Below are 20886 nucleotides of genomic sequence, written 5' to 3' on the forward strand. Positions count from 1 at the left end.
GGAGGGTGGTATTCAGTAATTTTGACAAGAACAGGGTAATGATTTTGTGTCTAGTTTTGATTGAAAGCTATTTACAATGCTACATTTAAAAAATTAAAATTATTCTTATTTTGTAGGAAAAAATTAATTTTCTATTTTTGAAGATTAAGTGCAGGCAATTGTTTCAACTTCATGGCTTTATGATCTTCAAATAGAAAATTCTGTTACATTTAACAGTGTTTGCAAAAATACGAAGTCGTTACCAATTTTTAAGAAGAAAAAGAAAAGTATTAGTAGTGCCAACTTTTTGTAAAATATGTAATTTTCTAGAAAGGATTGATGAACTTATCTATTTTTAAACTAGGTATAAAAGTAGATCTACAAAGTTTGGAAGATAGATACATGTTGAGAAGCAAAAGCATTAGGTGCAGATGGACTTGGTTAGACAACCCAGGTTAATTCTTCAGTCACACATTATACAACTCTGATGACTGATTCTACTCAGATCCCCTGAATTTGATCCTTGACTTAATTCTTTCTCTTTAAATTTACACTGGAACAGCTTACACAAAAGTTCTGAACCATGTTTTGACTGATTTTTTCTTCATCTTACCTCACATGGTTTCTATGACCTATAAGACTAATAAAAATAATAAAAACAATGTTAAAGCTATGCCTGGAGAAGCTTTACTTCAGCAGTCCACCAATGTCAAAATACCATTCTTAGCAGCCCTCATTCCCTTTCACGTGGTTAAAGATTTTTTCTTCATGCCTTTCTGGTTAGAGATGTCTTGTTCGAGAACTTTATTTTGTGCATGTCATAGAACAAATATGTTTTTTATGACATTTATGAATGCGACCAGTCTGGGAACATGCTGTCTGTCTGATCGGGCTTAAGCCAAAATTTAAGTCATTGTAACTAGAATTTCCAAATCTGGTGAGAGCTGATATATCAGCTGGGGTCAATAAATTGGCAAAGTCATCTTTTATGGTATGAAAAGGTAACTTGTCTTCTGCCTTATAAGAATTGTCAGGGCAAGGTTTTAATTATCTGAGATATTAATCAGAAGAACTCCTTCTACCTTCCTCTGCCTTTCCTTTTCATTAAGCTAGTCCTATAAAATTTATATTACCTATAGTATTAAAGCAAAAAAATTTCATCTAGTTTCTGAATGCCTGTCACAGAAATCAGTTTTGTCCTGAAGTGCAAGAATCAAGCCTATAGCAACAAAACATCAAAGAATTACAGTTTTATGATGTATTAAGCCTGCCTGTCTTATTTCAGCTATTCGAACACTCTGAAATACGTGATTGAGAGCTGTTAACTCCCAACGATATGCTCCTGGCAAGCAGACTTGAGGTTTTTTTAATATTTTATTTTAATTATTTTTAGTTTATAGCTCAGCAACTCGGCTGACCCAGGGGAACACTTAAACTAAATTTGATAGATGTCAAGTTAGAAAAAATAAAGACAGCAGTGTTCTTTCTCCCTTCAATTACAAATGTTTGCTGGAGACTTTTTTGACAGTATTAAGCATAGCAGAGACCTGGAGAGAGCAGAGAGGGATGTCGTACGCCTTTGCTGAGGTCAGTTTGGTTGATGTTCTCCAGAACCTGGAAGGGGAGGAGGACTAGGACACCTACCAGTAGCAGTTGCTTCTAACTCCAAATAGAGTGGGTTTGCTTTCTTTCTTTGCCTTTTGCCCGAGTCCTGATGTGTCTTGCATCAACTGCTAAAAAGAGAGTGCTTGTTTTTTCAGCTGACTTTTGGAGCTGCAGAGACCTGTGAGATGCCCCACAGATGGGCTGAAAAAAAACGTGACAAAAAAAGAACAAAAAAAATGGAGCTTAATGAGCTGCAAAAAAATGAGAAAACTCTCCAGAAAACTATGCAAAAGCCTGGTTGTGACAGCATACCTGAAAAACAAATATCAGAAACCGCCAACAACAACAAAAAAAGTAGATCATCTGTTTTCTAGTCTGTTTTTCCCCTTGTAAACCAAAAATATGAAGATGTTGTAAAATACACTGATGAAATCAGTGAGAAAGAGAGAAAAACTAGTCTTCACAAAGTTCTATAGGAATTATTCAGAGGGCAAAAATGTTGCATATCTCCAGTATAATATACTGGCTAGCTGCATCAGGGAAAAGGAATGGGCTTTCCAGTCTTTTATCATTAGATCACTGGCTCAAATCTGTTCTAGGGATTTCATCCAAAACTCCATGAAATCAGTGGGAGTCTCATTACTCTGAATCAATACCCAGGTACACAACAAGAAAGGACTAAGAGAAATTATTAGAGGGAAAAAAAAAATAATAATTTTTGTATGTTATTTTTATAATGTTCAGAGCTTGCTTTCAACTGGAATAAGGGGAGAAAATTCATAATGGTCTGATATTTACATATCTCTTTTCAGTATTTGTTTTTGGGTGATCCCTACTCCTGTAGATTTATTTCTTACACTGTATCACTGGAAAAGAAGTGATAAAAAAATCACGTTTTAACTGATGTTTGGAAACCGTTCTTCATTGCTGCTTCTCTTTTTATAATGAAAAAATCAGAATTATATCTATGGGAGTGGATCATTTTTCCCATTGAAAGAAAAGGCTGAATAAGAAACATTACACAAATTGATATCATGTGAAGCTGTTTCACGGTTTATGCGAATTCACCTGATGCTGGCCCAGTTTAGTGAATTGAGTGAGATAGGATTGCCAGAGGGGTACCCACAGCAGAAAGGTCAACATGTAAAATGCCCTGAATCTTACATCTTTTTAAGGATAAAATCTGAACTACATTTTCCTGCTGGAGATGTCATGCCCATTATGGGAACAAAAGGTGCTACTACAGTTGCTCATGATTCAAAGTGTTTTCATTACCTGTTTTCCAGTCTTACTAATTAATTTAAAAAAAAACCCTTTACTGAATGGACAGGTATTTTTGTAACACATTGAAGAACATATACTTCAAGTGAAATACAAGCTGATTTATTTCTATAACCATAGAGGGCAAGAATATTCCCTCCGTATTTTCCCTCCTGGTTTTCAGACAAATAAATCAACACACGTGTGTGTATATATATTTACAGTACTTGGTAAGAAAAAGAAGTTGAGGTCATCTGAATTATTTCATAATCAGGCAGGTAAAGTGGCTTACCAGATTATGAAACCACGCTGCCGTCAAATTGTTCCATGATGATAATTATTTGCTTCTGTTCTTTAATTCTGGGTGGGCAATACTGCTTTTCCTCTGTCCACTGGAAAAAAAAGCAGGATGGCTCTCCCTATGGTTTTCGGCTTAACTGCACACATCTGGGTTTTGTATCAAAAGGAAAGAAATAAATATCAGACCTAATTAATCCTCTGAGGCTGCTGGGTACTGACTCCTGAGCAACACAGACTTTAATTACAACTTCGACCAGGCAAAGTGATGGAGTCAGTTATAGAAGTCTGACTGCTGATTTAATGCAGTATATCATGTCTAAAAGTATCTGGAACAACACTGATTTACACCAGCTGAATATCTGACTCATTTGAGACTCTCTTGGGAAGGAGAGGGGAGATACCTATGTACATACATTTACCCTAATTTGTTCAGATGCGGTGTGCAGCAAAATGTGTTGCAGAATGCTTGTGAAACCCAGGCAAATTTTGTAAATGCAGTTTGGTGAGGTTAAAATGTTGAAATTGCTTAACTGAGGAAAAAAATAATGTGATTGTATGTTCTTTCAAGAAATGCAAACTACTTACTTGATTTACTAGTTCTTCATAAAAATTTATTTATAACTGATAACATATACAATGATTCTACCAGAAGATAAAGTTCCTGTATTTCAGGCAATGATGGCAGTATTCTGATTAGTTTTACATCTTTTCTAATTCAGATAACTTAGAGATAGACTTGAAGGATTTAGTTGAACAGCAATAAAACTTGTCAGGAATGGGGCCTGAGATATGTTTTGTAATTCAAAAGCTGTCTGTCTGTTTCTCTTTTACTCTCTCACTTGCTTGCGTTTTTTATTTTTTTTTTTCCTTTAAGACTTTAAAACCATTTTGATTGCAAATATGCGAGTGAATTCAGAGCAAATGAAAGTAAAAAGACTGTTAACACTGGCTTCGATACAGCCAGGTTTTCTGCAAACTTCCCCTCCCTGCCAATATACCTCAGGTTTAGCTTGCAGTAAACCTTGTATTCTAGTCCAGGATTTATCTAGCAAAGAGCTGCCAATGGTACCAAATCATGTGGTCAATTTTTGTAATGAGGACTAATGAGACCACCATACTTATTTTCCCTCTCAACCAGTGCCTGAACTGGAACCAGCACCCCTAGAGGCTCAAACCTGGTGTCTTAATCCCCTGCAAAAGTCCTCCTGCCTCTCCACTATGTCATGTGAAGTCATACTCATGAATCCAGCCTGATTCTGCTGGGCTAGGCGGCAGTGTGTTTACATGACTATCCGTCTATTGCAGAATATTATTTTTCCAGTGGAGAATATTTCAAATATTTCCAATGAAGATTTTTTTCCCCTGCTTTTTTATTAGTATCATAAAAAATAAAAAAGGAAAGTAAGTAAAGTAAGTAAAAAGTAAAGTAAGTCTATAGTAAAGTAGGAAAAGCAGAGAAAATGAAGAACTTTAAGATGAAGTTGATGCTGATACTTGCTCCACTACATGATGGCCATGGCCCTGGTTGATGCACAGATCCTAGTAATAAATCTTAAATTACATGCAGCATTTTCCAAAATTCCTTGCATGTGTCTCAATTTCACAATTTTGCAGGCATATGTCATGTAAAGACAAAGCAAGAGAATCCTCAAAATAGACAAATAACTAAAATCATTATAATTAATGTTGGTGTACAGTCTTTCTGAAAGTATTTCATAAACACTAAGGGACAGATTCATAGGTGCAATGGCAGGAAAACAATGGCATAAAGAAGCAATTCAATTGTATAAATCTTCCATAATCACTGCTTTCTTGTACCTGGTCTGCACATGTTCTTTATAGATAATTCAAGATCTGCCATTACCTTTGATTTCAGTTTTTAAAATCCTTTGATAAAAAGAAGAAAAAATCACAATTATCTAAATGGTAGTTCCTGCTGTTGTTAGGCTACCAAAGCCCTTGTGAAAGAAAAGTCGATGGCTGCAGAAAGGTCATTACCAGAAAGCACTTCAATGCCATTAATCCTCCTCTATCAGTCCTTCCCAGCTGATAAGATTTTCTTTAGAAACCTAGGTCAAGTTCTTCTTATTGTGATATCTTCAGGCAGTCACTGACATGCTTCTGTTCTTCATGTCTGTCTGTAGGGTTGTTTTTCTCTTCCATTTTTCCTTTTACTTGACTAGCTCTATTGACAGGAGAATATGGCCTCATTGGCTGTGCTCTTCTCCATTAAGGATGAATCTTCTACCAAAAAAGACCAAGGGCAACTTTTTAATGAGTGCAACACCCATGTATGTAATTAAATGTTCATTGTACATTTATCAATGATACATGTGTCTGGTTTTGGTACATACAGAGAATATGAAATTATCTCCTGATCACCTTTCTCCATGAATGGCACCATGAATTCTGTTTAAACTCTATTCACATATAAACTCTATTCACATATAAAACTACACAGATATAAATGTGTGCTTGGGCACTAGGGCAAAAGGTACCCAAGACTGCAGCACTTAATTTTTCTTCTTGTTTACTTATTTCTCCAGCTATTTATGGGATCATGCAATCCACGATCATAGAATCATACAATCATAGAATCATAGAATCATAGAGTCATAGAATCATAGAATCAAGTAGGTTGGAAAAGAGCTTTAAAATCATCAAGTCTAACCATTACCCCAGGAGTGACAAGACCACCATATGATAAAAATGTCAGTAATATGGGTCCTGCAGTAGTTCATTCCACCTACTCTTTGTCATTCTCCTGAGCTAAATGAAAACCTGCCATACTAACGAATAACTGTATTTGGATTCTTTCTAGCTCCCGGTAACAATGATATCTGTTTACCTCATTACTTCTACACATATATTTGCCTAATGAGAGAGATGAAATGACCCTATTTCACTGGTGGAGAACTGGGACAGTAGAAGCTAACAGAAAGGCAATTTAACTCAAATACATACTTACTGAATTACCAAAATATAGCACAAATGCTACTGCTTGTGGAACCACAATCTAAATATCTTGTAATCTGGGGACATTCTGGTTGAGCACTAGAGGGCAATTTTTCACAATGAGAACTATCAGCCACTGGAATAATCCACCAGAAAAGTGGTGGGTTTCCCAGCACTGGGCACTTTTAATATTCAGATGGATAAGGTGCGGGGACATCTTGTCTACACTGTGCTTTTGCCAAGAAAGGTTGGACTAGATGATCCTTGAGGTCTCTTCCAACCCAGTGTTCTATGACTCTCTGATTCTCCTCCCTTTTATCCAACATGTAATTTCAAGAACTATTACATGTGGTGTAGAGGTTCGTGCACAGGGAGGGACAAGTGGTATGAATAAAGGCACAGAATCTTGCTCATGAAATCAGCTGTCTTCAAAATTAATTTTGATTATTCTCTGTTTTTGTTTTATCTTTATCTTTAAAAACAACACTGAAAGGAGAAAGCAAAGTTTTGAGCATCTTCATGTAATAAAGGAACAATGCAGGCTTGGCTTACATAAAGAAAAGTCATGTTTAGTGAAGTAAAATATTCATAAGAGACTTTGCATTTCTCGGAGCTGTTTAAATAGCTCAGAAAACCCATCTGATTAGGCATTTTGCTAATAAAAAAATTACTGTTTATATAAATAGCTTTTAAATGTCAAATCAAGGATTTATGAATTCAGAATTGAAAGCAAATAAATAGTTGGCTGAGTACTTGGAACAAATTCTTTTTTATTGTGCAATTAATACTGCTGAGATTGCTATTTAAAATGTGAATTGATTTGTCTTTCTGGTTTGCACATTATTGGTAGCGATGGTGAGGACAGAACCGAAAACATTTGCTGAGATGTAATTTTGGCAGAGGGTGAAAGCTGTGATGCGAGAGGCTGGTTGAATACCCTGTACCCTTGGAACAAGTCTTCCTGCACTGAAAAGTGCTCGATTCTGCCAGCAGACATGACCGTCAGTCCAATTTCATCCTGTTAGTTCAGCTAGCAAATATGTAGTTCAGGTGGGACTGACTGTGATTTAATTCTTCTGAGAGAACCTAGCAAGATTATTGCCAAAAGAAGGAACGAGAGGCATTGTTATCATTAAGAGCTGGTAAGTCCTTTGTTGGTTGTACAAAGATCGTCTTCTTGAACGAACATACAAACCAGGTGGATGCTTCCCCCAAGGTCCCGTTTTAAGAACAGTCAGGCACATACCTGAGGCTCAAAGGTATGTTCAACCATTTGCAGTTAAACATGTGCTTAAATAATATTCTGCTTGAAGATAGCTTGCTGAATTGGAGGTCAAAAAAAGTCAGGCTGCACTTCCAGTGTGTTTCTGGAGGAACAGAGACAGATTAGGCAAGAAATAAATTAATTGATAACTATTTCATTAGCTGCAGTCGAGGATTGCAGCTGATATAAATCAGTATTGCTCCACTGGTTTTGGGGATGGGCAAGTTGGCTCAGTCTTTCAACTAGTTTCTCCACCAGGGATAATTAAGAACAAAATGGCAAAGGTGTTGGGTCTCTCGTGTGAACAAAGAGTTGCTTTAGATTATGCCATGTTATCATAGGGACTTTTTATGTTATAACGCATCTGCAAAACAAGGTGTAGAACAAATATAGTCTTTCACATTTTCATTGTATTATCAATACAGAAATTCATCTCAACCAGATGTAATCTAGAAAGCGGAGGAGGGTTTCATGGTTATTAGTTACATCACACAAATCCACTTGAGAAACAGTTTGTAAACGTGAGAGTTTGGCACATGATTGGAAAATTTCATATCCCTTTGGCAGAGGAAGCTGACTAGAAATGCTCAGTGATCAGATTTTCAAAGACGTTGAACCTCTACAGCTCTTCACATTTCCATAGCAGTGTTCCAGGATTTAAAATGGCTGAGAATCTGCTTGTTATCATCTATGTGTTTCTTTCATGACTCCCTTAGAAAAAATGAATCTCTGCAAAATGCATCTTCCAGAGAAGAAAGTCTGGCCAGCTTTGCCTGTGCCCTTTAGGAGCACACGCAACTTAAATTCATGCTCATTCCAGCCTATACCTATTGGCAGCCCCAAACCACTGCCTGACTTCACAGTCTCTAGCAGTCAGAAACTTGCAGGTCTTTCTACTCTTTCGTTTATGTAGCTGTTTTTTAAGCATGAGTTTTTATGAGAAAAGTTATGGATTTGTGCTGTGAGCTTAATTTTTTGCCCTGTGGACAAGACATGGACATCCACTGGGTTTTCTCTTTAAAGAGGATGTTAATCCAAATGTCTGCCTCTATTGTTATGAAACACGTAGGAAGTTAATATTTTGGGAGACTTCAGCTCATTGATCAAATTTGACAGATAGATACACAGATACAACACACGTAGTGATTGCACAAGCCTTAAATCCCTAAGGAGACCATCTGAAAAACACTTTGCGAGGAACAGACTCACTGACTTACAAACAGTTGCATAATTGAAGGTGGGATTTCAGATGGACTGTGCAGCTTTGGTTTCAGCCCAGAGTGGTTTGTCTGTACAAATGAGAAACAAAATAGGCGTTAAAAGGGTGTGAAATGGGAAAATCAGAGCTTTCAGTAATCTATAATTAGGCTAGAATAGATGATTATACACATCTAATCTTCCTGCTCTGTATGCTACATGCTTTGTCTGGGACATATGTTTTGAAAAAATACACCCAATCATATTTACAAATGTCTGCTGATAACTTTGCCTTTTTCTATTTAATTTTTTTCTTTTTCATCATAATCAGTTCTTTCTTTTCTATTACAACTTGATTATAAATATGCCATTTTGGTGATAGGTGACAGAACCACTCTGGGCCAGATGTGCTGGCTGCCTATAAAGGGCTTGGCCATAGGATGTTAGTGGTTTAGAGTAACAGGAAACCTGAGGAATATCATAAATCAGGCTTTTCTGACTAGGTTTTTGTACAGTGTATAACAAAATGTATTGAATAACTTAAGTATGTGTGAGCCTCCTGCCTACCAAATTACTGGGGTCTGCCAGTGGAAAGCACACTAATTTGATGTTGGCCTCAAACAGAAAATTGTTAAACGAAAATTAGTTTTCAGCATTTTAACAAAAAAACAACATAGAGTTCAGTGTTAACAGGAGCCTAAGGATTTAGCTAACTGTAATGAAAATAAAGAGAGACAAAATTCTTGACTTTGTAAGCCCCAGTCCTGAGAAAAGATTTCTACTTCTGGATCCCAACACAGCATGAGGGACAAAGAATGTACCAAAGAGTGGGTTTTCTTTCTTTTCTCTCTACTGCCACAGATTTAATAAGGTCATAGGTTGACATTTTGTACTTTTCCACACTTCTATTGACTTTTATTGAGAATAAACAGAAGGTTCTGGGCCAAAGTCATCCAATCCATGAGAGGGTTATAAAATATTAAGCCTCCTGCATGCAAGGACATCAAAAGGGGCTCAGCTCAGAGGTCCTCTCACCTGGTCTGCTGGATCTGCCCTGGACAGTGCAGGACACATAAGGAGAGGTATGAGAGCCACATCTGAGCTATTCCCCTTCAGGGAGCTGTTTCCAACCCTATTTAACGTAAGCAATCACATTTCAGTGATGCCCTTGGACATAAACCTGCCTATGGCAGTGCAGCTCCCAGTCTAAGCAGAAATTAGTTATTGTTAATTGGTTCATCCATGGCCTTAATGAAAAGATGATCTATTCTTATTATGCAATTAAATGTTCTAAAAGGTTGTCTGTCCTTCTCCCACTCATCTCTACTTTACTTACATAAAGGAAATACAAGAAGCTGAATGCCTTTTTTTCCATCTCTTAACAATCTGTTTTTTGGGAAACACTAATTCTAAACTTCCTTTAATCTCCTGCTTTTGACCATTTTGTGGAGACAGTAATGGCATGCTGATGTATTCTTGTTCCATGAAGTATGGATCCCACATCAGTGCCTTAACATCTACACCTTCTCAGATGCCCATGTTTTCCTTTTCAGAAACCACTGCATATTCACTTTTAAACTTAGTAAGTTAATAGACGTGCAGTGGATTGGCCCAAGTTTTACCATTTCCTCCATAATGTAGATGGAGTTTGGTCAATCTGACGCACTCTGTTTCCTGCCCTTTCTCCATAGTGTCTATATATGATATACATGTACATGGACCTCCTCCTATACCAACTTCTTATGGCTGTGAGAGCAGTTAGTACATTAAATGTTAGAGAGAACTCCTACTTGAAATGTACCCACAAACCTTAGTCTTGGGCCATATTTCTTATACTTCTTTTTTAATATATATTTTGGTTTCTGGCAGAGATACAGGGAGCGAGTGTGGCGTGCAGCGTGCAGCATTTACCAGACTGTGTAGCTTGGCACCAGAAAATAATTTCTCCAGAGTTCAAAACCTGTCAGGATGCTCTCTCAAAACTGCTCCACATTTAAGACGTGTAATACTAAAATGTCACTTTTGGAGCCCAAACCAGAGTACCTTCAGCTTTCTGATTGGCAGAAAACCGATGATTAAGCTCCAGGGAATTTCTGCTACAGCTGTAAACTTTCAAAAATACTTTGCTGCTACAAAAACTATAGAGTGTGGTTTAAATGAACAATATGCCCTCTTCATACCTCATCACTAGAAAGAACACGCTTTCAACTTCAGCATGAACAACTGGTGGTTTGATTTTTAATAATTTTTCACCCCCCACAAAACAGGTTAAGCAGTCTTTAGCTCAGTTTCTATCTATCACACAAAAAGGACTATATTCTAGGCGTCTTGGGAGGAGGAAGAGATGATACAGACAGATGCTTGCGCATATCTTTGGATCCTGTTCTCTTAGCATTCTATACAGGACAGATTTAACTTCCTTATATGCCTCACAGAAGACTAGATGATGGTCCTATTCCATCCCTGGGATCTCAGAGAAAGCCAAGCCTCTAGCTAATATGTTTATGTGACATTCCTAGCTTGGCTTTCCTCTGCCCTTGTGGGCCAAATCCTAATATGACCGAGTGCTCTCACACATCAACTGGAGTATTGCCTGAATAAAGTATAAGTTAAAACTAAGCAATACCTCCAGGTTTCAGACCAGTGATTCTATTTCACAAAACCTCATTGTATTATAAGAAGATGTATTGGCTCCAGCCCGCTGCAGGAGGGTTGTTTCTTGTGGTTTTTGTTTGGTGTTGGGGCTTTTTGCTTGAGGTTTTTTTTTTTTAATGATTATTTAAAATCTGAAATAGAAGAAAGCAGTTCTTCTCCTCCAAATCCTGGGGCTACACCCTTCCCTGAACAAACCTACACTCAGCAGGACCTGAATCCTTCCTGAACCAGTTGTCTCCAGGGACTAGAGCTGGTTGGCAACCTGCCCTGTTGCAGTCAATAGAAAGATGTCTCTTGAGGTTGCCAGGGGCTGAGCCAGGTTCTATTTATTTATGAACAAATCACAGCTTTTATTCCAGTGTTATTGTCCCCCTGCACTTCATTCAAACCCAAGAAATGACTAATGGTTTTATACGAACAATCCTGACAAGCAACATAGGAAGAGCTAAACAGTCTTGGAAAAGGAGATGACAGCTCTCCAGCAGAAGGAAGGTTACTGGAAAATGGGCTGGCTCAGGGAAAAGCCTCAAGCATGGGTTCTCGGTGGTCTGTATGCCTTGAGTTTACCTGTTGCCTCCATGGTGTCCACACTTGTACAGCCAATTCTGGCCGTATATCATCTCATGGTTCCCAATGTTGAGGCTGGGGCTGCTGTGGGAAATCTGGGGTGTCCTTTGCAGGGAACTGAGAAGTTACTTGCTCAAGGACTCTCTGCCCCTTGCATAATACATCAATCCCAGACCAAAGTAGCAGAGACCTCAAGCTTGAATCTATTGGCTATATGAGCTATCTTGGGTTGTAAGGGATAACAACTTCAGCTGGTATCATCTCTGGATGAACCATGGGTCTGTAAACCAGGAAACGTTGTGCGCAATGAGATACTCCTGACGTGTTGGATATAGTCTGGCTATATGGCCTCTGTGTGGGAAGACGTGCCCCATTGCATGGAGGTCTGCTTCCTCCAAGTTTGGATGGGGCAAAGCTTTGCTGCTTTCTAAGCTTTCTTGCCAGCAATATTTGAAATAATTATGAGCCTAATGAAGACAAGAAACCAGCCAAATTTATCTTTGACGTCAATCTCTCACACATATGTTTTGGAGGTGCCGTTGAGTCTCTAATCACAGTGCTTTAATTGTGCCTTTTGCTTTTGAAACACATTACAGCCAAATGACTGAGTAATGATCACAATCCCATGAATGAGCCGAATAAGTAAGATTGTGCATGAAGAAACTGAGAGAGGAAGAGAGACCACACAGCAAGTAGTGTGAGCATTGGGATTAGAAATTGGGATTTCTTTTTCTCTATGCACAATCCACAAGGCCATGCTACCCTGTATGATCTCATGAAAGAAGTATATTTTCCATCTGCAAGGGACTCTGAACAGTATCAGCTAAGTGCAAACTAGTATGATTATTAGCCACTCTTTGAATGAGACGGCTGCCAGGAAGCCTGTGTATATGTTTGAGGAAGAATTCCTAATGTCTGTGTGTCTGGAGGAGTATAAATTCTTCTGTTCCCCTTCAGTAGCCTAATTAGATTTTATTCTGTTTATTAGAAGAGTTCAGTTGCTAGCTTAACATGAAATAAAATCTGTATGATTAAGAAGTCATGAGCAGTAAAGGTTATAGTATGTTGTTAGAAATTTTCCTTTTATATCAGCAATGAAGAAATCCTCCAATGTTAAATAAAGTGAAAGCAGGAGTGTGTTTAGATCCAAGAGCTAGGATCAAAACAGTGTCAAGGATGGAGGGATGGTGGGAAGTGGGTACAATACCATACAAATGGTATCTGAAATGAAAGAATTACTGGAAAAGCTGCATTTTTAGCAGACTAGAAGAAACATCCTTCTTTACGGATCTTCATCGTAAAACAAGAATAGGAAAGATGTTCTTCCATGTGAAAATATATTCTTTTGCTCTCCTTACCATCTTCTGTAGACACAGCAGTATATCCAAAGCCAAGTGTCATAAGATGGAGTAATACATAGATCTAAGTCTATTTGAACATCTTCAATAGCTGTTGAAATCTAAGCCCTTCAGGGGTTTATGGCCTTAGTGATGTAAAATACCTGCCAGGAGTGACTATATCCGTTAGATATTGAAATGATGCCTGGTCTTGACCTTGGAATAAAAATCCACTCAAGACAACAAAATGTTTGGGGTTAGGATCAGATCCTTGCATGAAGAATGCAGACGTCAATGATGAAAAGCTAATAGCCACTGAGATTTCTGAAGTTCAGAGTTTTCTTCCCAGTTTCCGGATCTGTGGTGGCACTGAAACCCAGGCACTCATCCCTCAAAACTTCCATGTCATATTTTAGGTCCTGAAGGCTGGGGAACCAGAAGACAGATATGCTGTTTCCACTGGCTTTGCTGGGAGCAGCTGGCAGTGTGTCATACACAAAGTCATTAACAATCTGCAACAAGGAATTTTCCAAATGGTCTTTGAGTTGATGACCCCAAAATCCTACTCAAAAAATGTCTCCATATTCACTTACCTGTGGAAAGAAAAATATGGACTGCTTTTCTTTCTCCTAATAATGTGAGAAAGCAGCCTTTAATTGCAAGGTAGGTTATTCTTCTAGAGGACTTTCATTATAAGAAGCAGCTGTGTCTAAATTAGGTTTGCACCAATGCTGGGCTGCACCCACAACCTCTGAGCCCAGGCTATCCCACCGGTAGTGGTAATCTGATCTATAGCCCCAGGCATGATGAAGTCCTACTTCTTGTACATCATTTAGAAAAACATTAGGATTTAGAGTCTGGGTGTGAATCTGAGGACAAGGTAGGAAACCTGGTGTAGAAAGAAAGTTCTGGAGTCTGAAAAGGAAAAGAGCAAGCCTAGAGGAGCCAGTTAGGAGTCAAGGGAAGGAGACTTGAAACCTAAAGCCTTCCCCAAAAAAGCAAAGGGATTTGTGTAACCCAAGGGACTAAAAGTACATTTTGGCCCATGGTCTGGTTTTCCTCAGCACGTGCCCAGCCACAAGAGTCCATGTGGTTCTTCTGTTTTCCCAAGTCTTTTGAAATATAGATGCAAGAGTCTTGAATCCCTGCACTTCCTTGCATTCCTCAAGAAATTGGCCCACCAAGCAGTTGTAATTCAGAATACCACCGTACACCCACGTGTAAGATTCCTTAACAACTATGCACATTTTTAGGCTTAAATATTTTAGAATTGTTTTCACTGTGCCTGAGCTGTAATTGGCTCAGCTTCCCAAGTGTTGGATCATCTAACTAGAGTGATTTTTGACTCAGAGCCCAGGCACCATATCAAAACATTTATCAATTAATCATAAAATGTAACTAACATTGTTGTCCACCCAAGAAAAACTGTCACTTACAGACTCATGTATGTTATTCCTTATGAAAGAGCTGCTATATAGAAGTTGATTTCCTGCACAGACCAGGTGGAAAATCTGCTAAAGGCAGAGGTCAAATCTAGTTTAATTTTATACCCTTTGTTAAGAATGTTCTCCCTCTCTCTCTCTAAAAAAACCCCAACCTAAGAAAAAAAAAACACCCCTGTGTTCCTTTCCAAGTTTTCTAAAGTTAATTCATGTGGAAGAAAAAAAGATTAGGATAAAATTTCAAATATTAAATTCAAATGCAGGATTAATGAGTTTTATTTCAAAGCCCCAGAGGTTGTCTGGAATTTAGGACATTTTTTTAGTAGCAGACATGAGACATAGCCAGATGCAGTCGTGTTTTGGACCAGCTCAGCACAAATTTAGCACCTTGACGGAGAAACTTTATGTCTGTTTTGTAAAGCAAACATTTCAACTTTTCCAAAATCCGTTGTCCAGAAGATATTACTGTTGCATTGGATGAAAGAATGGATTTAAAAAAATGCTGACGCTTTTCTCTAGCGCTTAGTAACTGCCACTCCCACCACTATCACTTTAGGTGATGTAGGTTCTCTGCCCCACACAACACAAGCATGTGATTATTGTTTTTTTTAATAGTGTGAAGCAACCCAGACAAAAAAATGAATAAAACCTTTTTCTGAAGCCAAATTCAAGACAGTCCTTGCAACACTGCAGGAAAGGGCTTTTTGCAACTTGGTTTCTTAAAGACCAGCAGGGAACAGCTTGGCAGAGGTACAAACACAAGTCTTTTCACACCCTTACAGAGATAGCATGGCAAACCCATGGATGATGAGCTACTTCACTTCACACCCGGTACCTGAGGCAAAGGAGTTGTAGGTCAAACCTGTCTCTTCATTAAGAGATTTTTTTTTATCCTCACAAAAATTATCATTATTCAACTTCCTCCTAAACAGGGTTGCTCACAAGAAGCACCAAATAACAATAGTGTTTTCAGTCAACATTGTTAATCTGTTTAACCAAGAGAGAGAACTTTTTTCAGTCAATATTGCACTTTACCGATGACTCAGGAAAGGCCAATACCTGCAAGGCACAGCCTGCAGATCCAGAGCAGGATATCTGGACCACAACATCTTTTGGACAGCCAAAAGAGTTTGCATTGGCCTGATTGTGCTTTGCCTGAAATCAAAGAATAAAATCCTTGTTGAGCTCAATAGAAGAACGAGGTAGCCAACATTGAATTTAATGCTTTATACATCAGCATTGAAACTTCATGGGAAAGGATCAAAACCTTGCAGTGAACACCTTCAAACGTTGGAATCTTGTCTTGAAAGATTCCAATTATAGCAAGAAGAAAACACTGGCGTTTCAGTTTCAGATTCTGGCTTTTCTTCAAATTGACATACCACAGTCTGTAAATAGAACCAAAACTGAAAAATCATTCTGTTTAAATTCCTCCATTGCCTTAGAAGTTCACCTCATCTATGAAGAATCAATGTAATTAGCTGTAATGTGAACAGGTAATTAGGATCTGGTGACAGGCAAGCTTTGATGAACTATTCCATTTAGAAAAGTACTCACATATATTTTTTCTGAGCTGGAAATCCTACAGAAACAGGTTTTCTTTTCTCCTCCCTACTTTCCCTGGTACAGAACAAAAATAGTCCATGGAAATAGCCTTGTCTCACAGTATGCTTGTTATGGTCCCCATCAAAATCAATAAATGTGATGGCACACAAAAATACTATGCAAAGCAACAAAGGTACTTAAAGCTCTTTAAAAGTTTTGTTGGAGTTGCAACTAAATTTTGTGGTCAACCACAATTTTATCCCATCCAATTGCTCAGAATCACATCCCAGCTCTAACCCTTTTAAACAGTGATGGAAGTTTGGATTTGAAGCTTCACTTTCAAATGGGTTTATTTCATCCATTTGATTTTGGTCAGGATAGGAGAAGATGGGTGTAATTGTCAGGAATTTCAGATTAAAACTGCCTTGAGCTATTCTGAATGCAATGCTGAGCCATCACCAAAGGAAGAGAAAGCTGTGCAAGGCAATGGCAGCTGCACTAACTGCAACCAGATTTCACTCACATGAAGATAATGCCCTTTTTCGGACTTTCTCATCTCTGAACTCAACTCCTGACATTTTTACATCATTTTAAGCTGAAAAATATACTGAAAATCAAAAATTTCTCCAAAATGTAGTGAAGGCTTGGTGTCTTGCCTAGTTTAACAGGCAAAGAGTTGGTATGTGGTATCAGTGGCACAAGTCTATGTGTCACCTTGGATACAGTAAGAAAAGTTTTATTCTTAGACACAGCTTTGCATGTATGTAATCAGTATCCATACTGTACAGTTTGACCCAAAACACTCCCATGCAAAAGTCACTGTAAGTTATTCTCCAGGGACAGCTAAACTGGAGACTCAGCCAAGGGAAATGCTATCCAAAGGGAAACAGCCATAGCTGAAACACATCCGATGCTCTAACAGGATGTGAACCCTACACAACGTCTTTCTTTTTTGAGAATATAGACTCTTAGCACAATAAAAATATTGGGCTCTGCTCCCACCTGGACTGTGTGAGTGCCTTATGAGGCTGCTTCGCTGAATAGATTTGATGGATTTCCATTCTTGGCCTGGAATTCAGTATGAAATATTCTCACGGTCAGATGCTTGTTTATGTGGTGAACAAAGAGTGAAGCACCCCAGTGACCAGAAAATAGACATATGTGAGCCAAACCTTGGACTAGGTGGAAGCCTGCTCAGTGACCAGTTGCTCCACACCTGGCTCGAGGCTTGGGGATTTCATACATGGTGCCGTGAGGTTTTATGGGCACTCCATCCATCATTGCGTTGAGGAGAAAAAAAAAGAGAAAAACAGCAAAAATAATAAAATAAGGGTTTTTACAGGCCTAGGAGGAGCTAACCTGGAAATATCATTGGCACAAATAGAGCTGTTCAGCAGACGATAGCACTCTGGTATTGCCACAAGTTTGTTTACTCAAATGTGGTCATCCTTTTTGTGTAGCCCCTGTCCTGGTCCCAAGCCTGGTGAGTGTCCCCACCACCCTGTGGCTGGTGGAACACAATCACCACTGATTGCCATGCTAACAGCTTTATTGCCTCCCTGACCTTGCTATTTTTAAAGAAACAGGTTATCTATCTTGGTGATGTAAACAGGTCTTCCTCATGCAGTTATGTCATCCCCACTGCAGGGTGCTGGAGCTTTGGTCCACGCTCACTTGTACTGTCAAGTCAGCTGTTTCAGCTGCCAGGAGCTTATGGCACCGGTTTTACTGAAAGCTGCCTAGACTGACAAAGTGATATTGTTTTCCCAAATCACTCGGAAAATGCAGCTTTAGAACTCTTCTCCAAATCTAGTTTACCCAAATTGCTAGGAAGGTTAAACTACCCAGATTCTGAGAGCCAGCTCTTAAAAGTAAGCCGGTGCATCCTGGCTGGTGGATGAGGGGAGATTCTTACATGAGATGCTGGATTGAGAAGGGAGCAGTTAAATGTGTACTCTTGTTACAAGTGAGAAAACGCAAGTACAAGTTTTAGTGCATAAATGATTCTCTGGTATAAGAGCAATAAGTAGGTCAATGACAACTACAGCATTGTAAAAAATGGCATTGCCCTCCAGCTTTGAAGGTGCTAATTGCAAAACAAGAGCAGAGAGCATGGCCAGACCCTCAGCTAGGGAAAATAAAATATTTCAGTTGAGTGCTACAAATTTATTAAAGACTTAGTGTCTAGATTACCTTTCCTGGAGAAGAGATGGACATTGTTTCAGAAAATGTTCACAGTTTGGGTTAAATTAGAAAAGCGCTTAATGATTTAGTAACAAGTTATCCAATATTCTCTATATATAAATTATGCATTTAGAATGATAATGCGTGAAATGGAAAATGTCACAGTCTCTCTCCAATTCTAAACTTCCTGCCTCCAGTCCTAATTCCATAAGCGAAGAATAGCCCACAGCAAAAGTTAAACCAGCTCCGTCAGGAGGCCTTTCTTCAGCTCACATGAAAACCCAACATCTTTTTCAATATTAGCTGGAATGAGGAAAAATAAATAATCTTCTTGAGCTAATGCATTCCAAACATGGCCAGAGGTACCCAAGCTGCTCTAAATCATTTCACCAATCTCTGTTCTTGTTGGTCTAAATGTCAAGTAGATTGTGAGACCCTATCACAAAACTGCCTGGAACATTTCCTTGGTGCCTCTAAGCCTGCAGGCAAACCTTGAGGGACATACATTAAACGAAGAAGTGTCCTCTCCTTCACAATTACGAGTGCTTAGCCCTTAGAAGTGGGAAGACGGGCTTATGGGTCACTAAACACGTACATTCCCTTGAGACGTGATGAAGAGAGGTGCATCTGAGGCCCTCAGCAAGTAGCCATTGGGTGTAAACTGCACAGTGACACGGTTCCCATAACGTCATAGCAGGAAGAGGTGAGTTAGAGTGAAAATGCAATTCAGTTGCTCACCAGTCACTCTTCTATTTTGGAGGACTTCAGATAAGCAAATTGAAAATGATGTCATGACTCCCATAGGACTCTGCAATACTTTGCCAATTGTCCAGCCAGAGTACAACTCTTATTAGTGTGATATAACACAGTAGTTGGGAACTCAATAGAAAAAACAAAGCTGGAATTTAATAAAAAATCCTATAGCTTTTAACTCATTGCCCTTAACACACACAGCTACTGTAAGTGAGTGCCTTAACATAAAAACTCTGAAGACTAAAGAATTAAAGTAAATGCAATCAGCAGATTACTAAATACCAATGGGAAATTTAGAGCTATAGAGCAAAACCCCAAAGCATTAAAGGATTTACCACTTGGCATTGATGAGAAGCAAATCTTTGGATTTCCGTCTCTATCCTTAATTAGTAACTTAGGTTTATTTTAGTCGAAACTAAGTCACAAAAGATAACACACCCTAAAAGAAAATAGAAAGCAGTGCAATAAACTTATAAAATCTTATTAAAAATAAGAAGAAAAAAGAATAGATTTAAATGGAAAATCAATTTCCAGCACTTCCATTTCCTTTTGTTTTCTTGTCTTCCCACCCATAGTCAGCTCTTTGCTAATAACATTCAGCTCTTTGCTAGAGAGGTTACCAAGGGTGGTAACAGAGATAGCATTTTAAACTCAAAAGGGAGGCTCCCTTTTAGAAAGGACATTTTAGGAGTGTTCTTGCTCCTTCACAGCTTGGGTTTTGAAAGTTTGCTGTCTCCCTGCCCAGTTCCCAGGGCCCCTCAGTGGAAGCAGGACCAAAAATGGATGATCTGTGCTTCTACATGGCTTTCAGCTCTGTAAAAAACAGCTGTGTCAAATGAAGTATTTTTTAAATAGATGCTTTGGGACAGGGGAAAGATAAGGTTAATGAAGAGATCCCTGGCTCGGTTATCCAATGTCCTGATCTGCCACCACCAGTGATGAGCTCCCAGGAGATGGCTTATCGGGAGCACCCGAGTTTGCCAGCAACAATCTGGCTGGTCTGGAGTGTGCCCAGCCACCAAGGCACACCAGGGATTTGGTGTCTGATTTCCTGAACTGTGATACAGACATGCTGCAGCATTTCCAGCACAGCTCTTGCCGTGGCTTCAAGTAAAGCTGTGAAATATAAGCAGCTTGCTCCAGAGCAGGAAAACAAAAAGAACCTGTGAGTTAAATCTGAAGAAATACATTATAAAGAGCCCAGTCTCAAACAAACCATATGCTTCAGTGAGAAAGTAGCTGAAATGCCATCTTCCTGCTCTTAATGACTCCCTGATTTGCTCCTTTGCCCAGTGAATCCAAGGACACATTTCGTCCCTGTAAACATTTACTACAGAGTGGTCTACGCTAGTTTACTGCTCTGAGACTGAAAAGCAGTGCCCAGGCACGATGGAGTAATGAAAATGTGGCATACTAATGAGGCTAAGATAATGAAAGTAGACCCATTTAAGGGGAAAGATTTTAGGAATTTTCCTTGACTGTGTAGGTACAGGCTCAGTGTGTGCCTTCGGTACCAAGACTGCAGCTGCTGGTTTCTTTGTCTTCCGTGGTCAGAGGAAAGCAAGACACAGGACTGGAAGGGGCTGCTGGAATCATTCAATACATCATCTTCTATGGCAGGTACTAGGTCAAATAATTCCTATCATAAACTCACTAACTCCCATTTCAACATCTTCTACTGATTTCTACCCATCTAGAGAAATGGTTAGGAAAGTTGATAGAGACATAAGCGAATCTTAGATGAAAGGATTAAATATTTTCCACACAAAAGCCAAGGTCAGCAAGCTATGTCCAAGAGTTAAAATACTCATAACAGGCTTATATGTGCAACAACATAACCTCT

The 20886-nt window shown here is 38.8% G+C and overlaps 1 long non-coding RNA gene across 2 annotated transcripts in view; it reads right to left on the reverse strand.

The window, feature by feature from the left end:
- Positions 1-20886, reverse strand: part of LOC115601236 — a 43033-nt gene that overhangs the window by 11869 nt on the left and 10278 nt on the right. For both annotated transcript variants that reach the window (XR_003989273.1, XR_003989274.1), the window contains exon 2: positions 1624-1785. This is a non-coding gene — a long non-coding RNA (uncharacterized LOC115601236). The remainder of the gene's footprint in view (positions 1-1623; positions 1786-20886) is intronic.

This window comes from Strigops habroptila, chromosome Z (assembly GCF_004027225.2).
Source record: "Strigops habroptila isolate Jane chromosome Z, bStrHab1.2.pri, whole genome shotgun sequence".
In the NCBI taxonomy this organism is placed as follows: Eukaryota; Metazoa; Chordata; class Aves; order Psittaciformes; family Psittacidae; genus Strigops; species Strigops habroptila.